This window comes from Rattus norvegicus, chromosome 18 (assembly GCF_021556685.1).
Source record: "Rattus norvegicus strain SHRSP/BbbUtx chromosome 18, alternate assembly SHRSP_T2T, whole genome shotgun sequence".
NCBI lineage: Eukaryota > Metazoa > Chordata > Mammalia > Rodentia > Muridae > Rattus > Rattus norvegicus.
In genome coordinates, this window is record NC_141551.1 from 53,457,942 (window position 1) to 53,471,475 (window position 13,534).

Here is a 13,534-nt window from a genome sequence, read left to right on the forward strand (position 1 = left end):
TACTGGAGCACGTGTCCTTGTTATATGTTGGAGCATCTTTTGGGTATATGCCCAGGACTGGTATAGCTGGGTCCTCAGGTAGTACTGTGTCCAGTTTTCTGAGGAACTGCCAGACTGATTTCCAGAGTGACAACCTGAGATTTTTAATAGATGGGTTTGTTTTGTTTTGTTTTGTTTTTTGTTTGCTTGTTTTGTTTTTGTTATTAGTAGAAAAAAGCAGAAAATTACAAAATAACCCATGAACAAAACAAAAAATTCAGAGAAGAAAATACTGGTAACGTTGAGTGTGACTTCAGTTTTCAAATTATTTCCCCAGATTTAAAAATATAATTCCCACCACACTAGGAACAGGGTCTGGATGGGGCTTCTGTGGTTTTCTGTTCCTGGACTTGTGCGAGTTGAAGCGGCCTCTCGGTTCCCACACAGTCCACGTCTGTGAGCGATTATGAGCAGAAGGGAGGGAAGGAATGTGTGCATCAGGTGTTAGCAGCATTTCCCCCCAATGTTCCCCTCACCGCTTTCCCTAATAATTCTGGTTTGGAAAGTCCCCCGTGCAGGTCTAAAGTAAACGATGCCACCTCTCTGGAGAGTATACCACAGCCTGGCCCTGTACCCTGACCACTTTGATCCCGATTCCTGGAAGGAAATGACCCCAAAAGGAGCTGGAATCCTCAAGGGCTGCCATCTGGTCCTGTGGTGGAGACAAACACAGTTCCAGAGATGTGAGAATTCCCACTCTGAGTAAGCCACCTTGCTTCAAGCCTGTGGTATGAAAGGGGGCCTTGTTCTTGGTGAGAGGGTGTGCAGTCCATTCCGGGATGAGGTAAAGGCACTTTATATTATTTTATTGTCTGTGCAAAATGAGCTGACGCCTCCCAGATTATATAGGATTCCTATAGTTTTGCTTAGTGTACGAGGAACAGAGCCCACGGCCAGAACAGTCCACCAAGGACCCATCTAGCACTGAAGTGTGGACGGGAGCCATACCAAGATGAAAGATACTTTCCTGGGCCGCGTGAGGTGATGGAAAAATAACAGGCCGGACAAGTATGCACGCAGACCAACACAGAGCGGAGCCTCCTCTCTTACTTAGCACAGCACTCGCCTTTGCAAAGTGCCTTTCGTGAAAAATGCTTCCAAAACCACTTTACAGTTAATAAAAAGCTCCGCTTGGGGCTGGGAATGTAGCGAAGTTGGACGACGGCTTGTCCCGACTGCACGAAGCCCTGAGTTCAATCCTTAGCACCATATAAAACGGGTGTATGGGAGCAACACCTGTAATCCCCGTTCCTTGGGAGACGGACAAAGGAGGATTAGAAGTTTGAAGTCACCGTAGGCTTCATAGCACGACAGAGGCCAGCCTGAGACAATGGAATCCTGCTTAAAAAAACAAAACAACAACAAAAAAACTCCCAAAAAACCCCAAAAAAACAAAAACCAAAGTCCAGAGCCTGCTGGTTGTTACTGTGCGTTAACAGATCACCTCAAAGGCAGAAGGAAGCATTCTAGTTGATGATACTGCTGTCATCTGGGTGTGCCAGGGACCCCACCAGGCTGAGTCAGGGGACTGCCTCCGTGTTTGCAGGCTCCAATTTTATCCAACAACGACAAATTCCTTTTGAGCTAAGGTCACCAGTGTTTCCTTCTCGGTATCTCTCACTCCACCTCCCTGACATCCCGGGACCCTCCAACTTGCAGAATGGAGGCAGCAAACACATACAAGTGGCCGCTCGTTATGAAAACGCACCTAAGTTAAGGGTCGATATTGGTTAGATACACTTTAGACAATCTGGCAGACATTTGACCAGTTGGAACCAGGGTCTATGCTTAATGTGGAACCAACTGAGGGACTTCCTGAGAAGTTTTAAACATTGAGATTCTGCATAGCAGGATGTATTCTGGAAGACAAATAGAATTGGAATCATTCGTTTTCTAGGGGAACAAAACAAAACAACTGAAAACTTTCCAATGTCTCTGCTTTAAAAGCAGTTTTTTGCTCGGCTCCTGAATTGTGAGCAGTAGATGGCAGTGTTGGTCCTGTCTTTGGGGAAAACAGCCGCTGACTCTGTTGGGCAAGCCTATTCTATTGGGTTGGAAAAATCCTTACTGGATCCCAGTGAAAAGCAGAGGAATCCTCCTGCTCCTCTCATGAGCCCCTCCCCCGCTTTCCTGCAGTGTTGAGGGTGTTGTGCCAGCCAATGTCACTTGCTTTATCTAATGAACTCAACGGAGGGGGCAGGAAAGAACTAACTGAGGTCTGTGAAACACTTCTTTGGAAAAACTGCTCCAGAATTTTCACTGGGGAGGGGAGAGGGGGGACAAAAAACAAAAACAAAAAACCAAACAACAACAACAACAAAAGCGCCCCCATCTCTTTGCTATCATTTTTCAAGAGTAGCAAATTTGGGAAACTAATAATCAAAACAACGTGAGTACTATTTTCGCTTCGTCCTTCACTTACACACGTTTATGGTGAGCCAGACTCTGTGCCCGGTGTGTTCCAGTACCTGACATCGTGCGGTAGGAACTGTTACCCCACTTTGCAGTTAAGGACACTGACTTTCAGAGTGTTCATGCACTTCCTCTGAGGTTTCAGTCAGTGGACAGACTGCTCACTGCCCTCAGATTGCAAAGATTACTATGCTTTGCTAAAGACAGTCACAACAAAGGCAGTTCGCCCTTTCGGAAGGAATTTCAGAGTCTAGGTATGAAGCGCACAAATTTCACAAACAAGGAAGAAGGAAACCTTCTATACACTGCCCCAAGTAATATATCAAATGTGTGTATGTGTGTGTGTGTGTGTGTGTGTGTGTGTGTGCATGCATGTATGTATGTACAATTTACAATAATGGTGCATACATTGTACATTCTATTTTTTAAAGATATTATTGTAAAGTTAAAGCATGCCTGCAGTGTGAAATTAGTTCTTAGAAACTTCCACCACATGAGAACTAATAGTCACTTTTAAACCATTCTCCAGGCTACTCTTAAATTCACGAGGTTAACAGGTTCTCCTACCTCAGCCTCCCACACGTCTAGAATTACCGGTATGCACCACCTAGCTTTGCTTGATACACTCTCCTAAGTGTAAATTCACGTCAGAGAAACGTCTGTTTTGTAGCAGCCTCTTCTTGCTGGCAAATGACTTTTTATTGCGAGTCCATAGTGGTGTGTGTCAGTAGAAACCAGCAGGCCTCGCTTCTATGGGAAGAGGAAGGGCAGCAACCCAAGGAAACCCATCCATGTGTCTTTGGAAGCCAAAAGAACACAATAAAAGCTGCCAGCCTTGCCCATTGTCAATAGGCTAGGAATCCTTCAAGTGCATGCTTGTGAAGTTGGTTACCCTTCAGACAAGGGCAGTGGGTAAGAGATTGAAGAAGCCCTTGAAAAGCTTTTGAGTTTTGTTGGCTTCGAGAACTTGAGTTGGATGGGTACAGAAAAAGTCTGCAAACATCTGGGCAACATAGGTTTGAAGGACTGTGGAAGACAAACAAAGCCAGGCTGCTGCCCCGTGAAGGCTGACCTCCACTTTTGACTCTCAAGTCTAAGTCAGTCAAAGCGCTCACACCTTTCTCAATTTATCTTTGTGCAGTAAGACACATGAGTCTATAAGACAAGAGTGGACAAATCTAGGTGAATAAAACTCCCAGTGTGGTACTCAACCTTGAATTACCCCCCTGAATGTAAAGCATGGGCAGCAGTTACAAGTAGAGACTCTTCTCAACACTTCTTTATCTTAAAGTTATAAACTAAGCTAAAAGTTGAATGGATACTGAGTGGTGAATTCTGTTTTCCAAGGTCAATAGACATACTTACCTTTTATTTTAAAAAATTATTTATTATGTATACAGTGTTCTGCCTGCATGCATGTTTTCAGGCCAGAAGAGGGCACCAGATCTCATTCTAGATGGTTATAAGCCACCGTGTGGCTGCTGGGAATTGAACTCAGGACCTCTAAAAGAGTCTCTTAACTTCTGAGCCATCTCCCCAGCCCCAAATATACCTTCTTAAAGGCTCAGAATGAATCTGGATTCCTGGCGTCTTCAGTTTCAGTGGAAACTGAAGAGAATTGACAAAAAGAAATCTTGAACTCCCGGTTGCTCAAGAAGCCATATGAGCATCTGTGAGGATGCCTGATCCATATGTCTGTGTTCTGCCCCCTTCCCCAACACCAGAACTTGTGGTTGATTCAATAGCATCATGACCTGACAGCCTCAGTAAGACCCAGTGAAGAAGCAACGGTGGGCCCTGGAAGCTTCCTGCAAGGCCGTCAGAGGGAGGAGCAAGCATGGTGGTATTTCGATGGAAGGGAGGTGAAGGCTCTTCAGGGTCAGGTTCTTTTTACCCCATAGAATTTCCATCCTACAGAGAGGGAGACAGGCGAGGCTGGCCAGGGTCCAGCACAGAGAACACAAGCTTGGCTAAGGTCCTCTGTGGAGGCTCAAATGTCTGTAAAGTTTCAAAGTGTCTTCAAAACTTGGCTTCTCTATAAAAGAGGAGGTCACAACAGGAGACAGAGGGAAGAGCAGGATAGGAAGGCTGAGAGAAGAACTGAGAGAACATTCCCCAGCAGAGGGGAGAGACGGGGTGATAGGCTTAGACTGCATGGCTCAGGCCCAGGCAAACAGAACTGTGGATCCAGTATTTTAGGGGAAAACTGTATGGCCATTTAGAAAGACCAACATTACCATAAGGCAAAGCCCTGGTGCCACAGACATTAATATCTGGGTTATTGGAACGACAGGCTACAGTCACACTGCAATTTTGATGTTGGGATAGCAAGATTCAGTATGTAAGACTGGAGTGTGTATGTGTGTGTGTCTGTGTGTGTGTCTCTGTGTGTCTCTGTGTGTATGTGTGTGTGTGCATGTCTGTGTCTGTATGTGTGTATGTGTCTGTGTGTCTGTGTGTGTATGTATGTGTGTATGTGTGTGTGTATGTGTGTGTCTATTGTATGTGTTTGTGTGGTGTGTGTGTGTCTGTGTGTGTATGTATGTGTGTCTGTGTGTGTGTCTGTGTGTGTTGTGTGTGTGTGTATATGTGTGTGTCTGTGTGTGTGTGGGTCTGTATGTGTCTGTGTATGTGTGTATGTGTCTGTGTGTATGTCTATGTGTATGTGTGTGTGTCTATTGTATGTGTGTGTGTTGTGTGTGTGTGTGTGTGTGTGTGTGTGTGTGTGTGTGTGTATGTCTGTGTCTTAGGTACATGTAGTGGGAAGAAAAGAACTAGAGCTAAGAGTGAGGGTGCACTCCTGGAATCCCAGTGCTCAGGAAGCAAAGGTGGGAAGGTCATACATTTGAGGCCATCCTGAGCTGTTGTCTCCTTTTAAAGAAAAGGTGAGGAAGCCCACACAGTTGCCTATTACACTGTTTATTCTCATAATCTGACAGCCACGGTTCCTCCAGTCTAAGGTTTCACTGTCCCTCTTCCATCACATTCAATTTCTTCCCCTTATGGCTTATAGAAAATCCTCTCAGAAGAGATGACCTTACCCGGTGTGAAACTTGCTGTCGGATGGTAAAATACCTTCTGATTCCCAAAAACACCCTGGTGCATAGTGTGGTTAGGAGTTGGTACCCTTAAATCCACTGTAGCACAGGAGACTGTCCACTTGCCCCTCCTTAATCTGCTTCAAGGATCTAGCTCCCATGCCTGGCCAGGATAACCGTGGCTAACCCAGACCTGAGAGCAGTAAGCCATGAGCTCTGAGGTTTGCTGGCTTTCTTTTCTCTTTCTTCTTTTCCTTTCCTTTCCTTTCCTTTCCTTTTCTGTTCCTTGTTTTTCAAGTCTAAGTATTTTTTAATTTAACTTTTGTGTTTATTTTATGTTTTGCCTGCATGTGTGTCTCTGTACCTTGTGTATGAAGTGCCCTTGAGGCCCAGAGGAGAGAATGGGGTCTCTTGAAACCGCAGTTACAGAAAGTCATGAGCCATCCTATGGGCCCTGGGAATCACACCCAGCCCCTCTGGAAGAACAAATGCTCCTAACTACTGAACCATCTCTCCAGCCCCTAGATTTTAAAACGTTGTTAAGGGCGACACCAGAACCTGTGGTTGATTCAATAGCACCATGACCTGACAGACTCAGTCAGACCCAGTGAAGAAGCAAGGGTGGGTCCTGGAAGCTCCCTGCAGAGGGAGGGGCAGCATGGTGGTATTTCAGTGGAAGGGAGGTGAAGGTTCTTCAGGGTCAGGTTCTTTTTTACCCCTTGTGTCTGTGTATACATATGCAACTGTGGATGCAGATACCAGCAGAAGCCAGAAATGCCAGCAGATTCTCTTGAGTTGGAGTCCCAGGTGGCCGTGAGCCTCCCGATAAGAGTGCTGGGAACCAAACTCCAGCCCTCTACAGAGGCCTAGTCTGCACTTAACTCCTGAGCTGTCCTGAGCTGTCTCTCCAGCTCTCTCCCTTTTTTTCATTCAACCGGAACAAATGTTTATCATGTAATGGAACAATTAACTGTACACTCAAACTATTGTATTAAAAATATATGACAATCAACTCGTGGCTTAGAAGAAAGCAAAATACACAACAGAAAAGATGAGCGGAAAGGCGGGCATTACCAGGGCAACACTCTACTGGTCTTCCTGCCTTGTGGGGTGAAAGGTTTCATTTGATAGTTCTCAGGTCCTTCAGAGACCATAGCAGACATTCCCAAGTCTCAGGCCTCATCACTGGCTGTCCAGTGTGGAGGAAGATGCTCAGGTGTGAGCTACCACAGAACCTTCCGAGGCATGACGGGCATCTCTGCTTTCCTAACCCCCTAGCAGAAAGGTGTTCGATTTCCCATCTCTTCTCCTGTAAGCACTTCAGCTGTGTGCCAGACCTCAGGAGATCCGTTTTGTAAACCCACACCTCAGAAAAAGCACAAGCCTCTGGGTGACCATTGCTGAGAGAGCTCAGCCGGGTTTTTTTTTTTTTTTTTTTTTTTTTTTTTTTTTTTGCCAGGAGCCACACTGTTGATCCTGGCTGGGTTTCCATCCTGATGTGGACAGGCTATGGGGAGACCAACCTCCCTCTTGGCTCTTGGTCTCCATCCTTGCTCCCCTGCTGTGCAGGAAGGCTTGGGTTTCTGAGACTCTGGGGGAGCTAAGTAGTTTGCCTCAGGCCAGGGGTGTGTGGCCTGTGCCTGCTGCTTCAGAGCCAGCTTTAATGAGCTCGGATAGCTTGTGCCCCACTACACCACGACTGGATGATGACTCAGGGCCAGATGTAATCAGGCTGTGGGGCAGGCAAGCTTTTAATGAAAACTGGAACATTGTAGGTCACACCTAGGGTGTATGTCATATAAAACTAATGTAGCAGAGGGGCGTATGAAGTATTCACAGGGCTTTCCCACCTCCCTGCACTTCTATGTCCCTGCCAGCTGGCCTGAGACTGGAGCCAGACATTGTCTGGAAAAAAGGGAGGGATGTCCAGGAAGAACCAAGTAACAGAGACGGTGGACTCTGCCTTTGGAGCTCAGAGCTGTGATCTTTCAACTGCAGCTAGGTACCTTAAGAGATAGGGGAACCAGCCCTAACTCATGTCATCCCTCTCTACAAGATAAAGGTACCCTTACCTAACCTGAGTTTGGAATAGCAGAAGAAAGGGCTTACATAAGAGGAAAAAGAGTTAGGAGTGTGTATTTATAAAGGGGAAGGACATTGGAACCCAGATCCTGTCTTAAACAATATATTCCAGGCCACAAGAGCTTAGGAGTGTGCCCATGAGGTGGCATGCGTGGAGAATGGCCCTCCCCCCCCCAATAATAACAATATGCATGATGGATTTTATGGCGCTAAAACAAAGTGATCTGTGACTTAGTTCCTTGGGAAGGAACTGAATGTGCACTGTGGGCTATAGGAGGTGAACCTGGAAGTCCTTGGAAGCTCTAGCAAGTCCGGTCTGACCCAACAAAGAGCTGGGGGTAGGGCATGGCTTACAATTAACTCTAGTAGTTATATGGAAAATATCAAAAGGGAGAGCTACAATTTCAGAAGCCTGGCTGCTAGGTCGGCTGGCCCAGAGCAGGACCCAAGAAATGGAGGTATCTGCTCAGGAGGTCACAAGGACGAGAGCGGCGTCAAGGATAAAGACACAAGAACTGTGACAGACCAAGGCACAGAAAGGCCATGTTACATGGATGCTACCCTGTGGACAGCTCTCGCGAACTCTTCTCTCTTAAAGCTTCAGAGCATCCATAAATAAGTTCATCTATGTTTGCATATAATCTTGTAATTAACAAAATTTATACCTGAAACTTGAAAACTCATAAAAGCGACTATTTCTAGAAGTGACTATGTATCTCTTACAATGACGCATCAAGCTCCGAAAAAAAGAACCAAAAAAAAAAAAAAAGAAATAAATATTTAAATTAGCAAATGAAACGTAATAACTAGCTGGGCATGTGTGCATATAGTATGCGTTGCATGGGTGTGGTACATGCATGTGCCCATGTGTCTGTGTGCACACATTTGAAAGGCGGAGAGGATTTCAGGTGCCTTCCTCTATTGCTCTCCACAGTCTCTCACTGAACACAAAGTCCATTGTCTGTGTTAAACTGCCAGTGAGCTTCCAGGATCTGTCTTTACCTCCTGTGGCTGGGGCATGTACAGCCATGCCTGGCTTCTACATGGGGATTTGAACTCAGGTCCTCCTGCTCATAGCCACTGCTTTTATGCACTGAGCCATCTTCTGGGTCCAGTAAATGCCTTTATTTTGGTTCCAGGCCACTTTAGCTATACTTTATACCATAGAACCTTTCTTGGCCTTGAACTTACAAAGATCTGCCTCCTCTGACTCCCAAGTGTTGAAATCATTCTACTGGTGACAATGTTTGAACCGTAGGACAAAATTTTGGTAGTAAATTTCCTAATACTTCTATCAATGCTGAAGACTTATCTACATGTATTTGTGTTTTTTTCTTTTACCTGTATGTGTGGTATGCATGAACACATGTATGTACGTGTGTGTGTGTGTGTGTGTGTGTGTGTGTGTGTGTGTGTGTACATGTGGAGGCTTAACTCCATATGAGGAATATTCATTACCCTTCCCCTCATTCTTTGAGGAATGGCCTCTCAGTAAACCACAGAGCTCACCCCATGGCTAATCTTACTAGTCCGATCTGCTTGCTTGAAGGATTCTGTTTGGCTTTGCCTTCCAAGGCTGGAATTACCCCCGATGCAGGGCATTTGTGTGGGCTCTAGAAATACAAACTCTAGTTTCTCTTGATTCTTTGACAAGCGTTTCCTCCCAGATCCTAGACATTCACTTCCCCTTTTACAGCCTCTACTGTGCATCTGAACACTGATATAACCCCAACATTATCTCACTTTTCTCCAAACCGTTTCATCATAGTTCTGAAGTTTGGGAGGCAAGAGATTTCAAACACATCATGGACACTGGCATTTGAAAAGAAGATACCCACATCACTCACAACATTCTGCACCAAGACTCCAGTATGAGTGGAACTTCCCATGTCAACTAGAATCCACGTTCCTACCAGCTCCATTGGTAGAACTAGCTGTCCCCTGGAGAGCATTTGAAGCTTGGCCCATGAGCTGTTCTTTACAAAGACCCAACTCAGAATTATCAAAGGCCCCCGTGGGGTGGTTCCCCAGGCAGACTGTGCAGACTATGTGGGTTCATATCTCTAGAACCCACATACAGTTAGGAAAGCAAAGAAAGACACAAAGGCTCACACACCCGTCTCCGAGTTCATCCCTCTCAACCATCCATTCCTGTTTTCCTTCCCTCTACTGTTAATTCTTCTGATCTATTCTCCATCCACCCCTAAGCTTATATCTCTGGAGACTAGTTGGTCCACTTTCATCCTTCATTTACGAAGTCACTGCAGCACCCCCCCCTTCCCACCCATCCCATTTAGAACACCTCTGTTGTGGGTAGCATATGATTTTTTAGTTCCTATTATGAAATGACTCCTGAGCAACCCACTGAACCCAAGTCATCTGACTGGTGGGATTTTTTAAAATAATTCTTGAGATGGGGGTCTTGTTACGTAGCCCTGGTTGCCCTGGGACTCACTATGCAGACTTAGCTGGTCTCAAATTCACAGAGCTCTACCTGTCTGCCCCTGACGTCTGGGGTTAAACAGTGTGCCACCCTTGTGCCTGGCGCCTCTTGTGCCCTTATCTCTCCAACTCCCCTTCTAATTGGAGCCGATTCAGCATTTGCTACATCGACTTCTCATTTTTGCATCTGGTAGAATACTTGCTGTGGAATAGATGTCGGTGGAGGTAGGGGGTGGAGGGAGTAGCAGTTGAACTGTCAGGGGGATAGATGGGAGAACATCATTATCCTTTTTAGTCTCCAAGAATTGTCTCAACATACAGTAGAAAGAGGCAGCAAGGACTTAATACTTACCGAACACCGAGGTTTACAGTGCCCATGTGCCCGTGACTTTTTCCTTTTCCTTTTTAAAAGTTAGGCTATAATCATATAACCAGAACCTTCACCCCACCTCACCCCACCAGCCCCTCCTGTGCCCCCTTCCTCCCATTCTCCCTCAGATCCATGGCCTCTTCTCTAATTAGTTTATTTTACTCGTGGCCTTCTATACTCCAATGGAAAAGACATATTAGATGTGGACCTTGCCACAGTTTTGGCCATGGTGTCCAGTTGGGAAGGAGCTGTGTGTGTGTTGCCCCCATCTCTCCCCACAGGGCGGGCTCTAGGCATACAGTAAAGGACAGTGAGTTAGCAGGGCCTTCCTTTGGGTGCTTTGTTACTCTTGGCTCTCGGCTTACGCATGGTGAAGGTTTTAATGAAACCCACTGTTTGAACAGAGCCTCCTTTCATGCTTGGTATGACATCATGTGGCTTTGAAGTCTCGGCTTATGAAAAGGGGGAAGAAAAACAATGCACTGTTATGAGGCCCCAATCTCACTTCACCTGATGCCGCACTTAATTTCGGGCTCATTAGCTCAATGCTCTTTGCAGCAGACAAGAACGTTTCTTGCTTTGGCCCAGGATGATGGCAAAGGAAGGGACCTGAAAGATGTAGATTTGAGCAACAGCCTCGAGCCACATGGGAACCTAAACCCTGCACCCCTATAGTGCCCCGAATTCTAAATCAAGTTCAGGAAACTAGGAGGGCCAGATAAATCTCCAAAGGAGGGAAATGTCGTGAGGTCAGGTGACAGGCATCTGTCACAAAGCTCCACGACAGCATCCAGGTCCAACAGGAGAATGCCTTTGGTCAGCAACTCTGCTTCCCAAGAGGATGGCTGGTACCCTTACAAGATTTCTCTTTTCATTATTAAAGAAACCGTAGGCCCCCGATTATTTGTAGTAGATGTGCAGTTTGGTCTTCATGTGGGTCCCCCAATAATTAGAATGGGGGCTGTCTCTGTTGCCTGCCTTTGGATCTCTTCCCCTAGCTGAACTGCCTTGTTGAACCTCGGTGGGAAAAGATGTGCTAAGTCCTGCTGTAACTTGATATTCCAAGGCAGGTTGGTATTCCAGGGGGGCTTCCCCTTGTCTGAGGAGAAGGCGTATTTGGGGGAAGGGCTTGTGATGGTGGGACCGGGATGAGAGGAGGGAGGGGGCTTTGATCGAGATGTAAATAAATTAATTAATGAAGAAATATAAAAAACCAAATAAGCAAAACAAACAAACAAACACCAAATCTCTCTTCAGTTCCATATCCCCATGAATTCTTTAGATTGCATATCACTGAATCTTACAACCCCAGGGCTTCCTAGCAAGGTGAATAAAGAAACCAGAGGCCTGGGGATTAGTTACTGTCCATTGGCATTCTGAGCATCCATTTTGTTGCAGACCGAGCATTACCTTGGCAGAGTGTACAGGCTACTCGATTCCCAAGAACTAGAAAGATCTTGATGCATCGCAATGGGTTGAAGAGTGTGGATGGACTGAATGGGGAAGTTCAGAGAGAGGAGCTTCTTGGCTCCATAGTGCAAAGAAGACAAGGGGCGCCCATGTGCAGAGTTAAGGGAAAGCAAGAGGACGCTCACCCGGGAAGAGCGAGTGAGTGATCGAGAGTGGGAAGAATGGGCTGGAGAGATGGCTCAGTGGTTAAGACCACTGCCGACTACTGCAGGGGATGTAATCTCGGTTCCCAGCACCCACAGTACAGTAACCAGCTCACAACCACAGTAACTGTAATTCCGGGGGGATCTAACACACTCTTCTGGCCCCTGGAGATGTTGCCTTCGCATGCATCCTCCCAAGCATACACATAAATTAAAAAGAAAAACAAAAATCTTAAAAAACAAAACAAAATGTATTTCTTTTTAAAGAGTGAGAATAACAGGAAAGACAGCTCATTCCCCTTTGGAAGCCAGTTGGGTATGGTAGAAGCCTTGTATTAAAAGTCTCAGAAGCTGGGACCACAGACCCACCAGTGCCCACTGTGACCCACTGGGGTGGCAGCCGTGGTAGGAGAAGGTTTCAGGAGGATGGAAACACAGACACTTCTTTCTGGAAAGTAGAGTTGTGCTCCCTGGGTCAGGAGGACTTGTGTTTGCTTGTGACCTAAGAGGAAGTGTTCACTGCTACAGAGATGAGGAGAGGAATCCTCTAGGGAGCCAGACAGGGATAAAATTCACACCCTAGGTCCTGTATGTACTGTCTCAGGATTTTCACCCAGGACCATAGTGTTCCTTGAGAATGAGTTACAGACTCCTAGAGTATTATATATAATACATGTATCTCTTTATCCATTCTCCCATGATCAGGCAAATGTTCACAGTATGGAATCCATCTGGGTGACAGAGTCTAAGAAACTATGAGTATTTGAGTTAATTACTTGCCCTAGTATCTTTTCTGCTGCTATGATAATCATGACCAGAAGAACAAAATGGAGGACAAGATTTACTCAGATCACAGATTACATGTCTGTCGTTCAGGAAGTCAGGGCAGATACTCAAAAGAAACAGCTGAGGAAAGGTGTTTGTTTGCTTTCTCTCTGACTCACGTTCTTGCCAGCTCATGCCTGAATGGCTTTCTTTCTTTTTTTTAATTTATGAGTAACTGTTGCTCTCTTCAGACAACCAGAAGAGGGCGCCAGATCCCATCACAGATGGTTGTGAGCCACCATGTAGTTGCTGGGAATTGAACTCAGGACCTACTGGGAAGAGCAGCCACTGCTCTTAACCACTGAGTCGTCTCTCCAGCCATTTGGGTAGCTTTCTTCTATGCCTAGGATCACCTGCTCAGGAATGATGCCACCTGTAGAGGGCTAGGCCCTCCTGCATCAGTTAATAATCAAGACAATCCCTCACAGACATGCCCACAGGCACTCCAGGCTTCTCCTTTCAGATGACTCTAGGCCATGTCGAGTTAACAATTAAGGCTAAACAGATCAGGAGGAGAAGGCTTAAAAGAGCAAGGTGAGTAGGAAGTAGACTCAAACCCAGCCCTAGCTAGTTTACAACAGTGTGAACTGTGTGGATGGGGTAACTGTACCAGCCCAAGTAGGGAAACTTTAAAGTGAAAAAGAAAATAAACCCACAGGGAAGTAGAATGAAACTTGTCATGGGTCTTTATTTTTATAAATGAAGAGAACAAA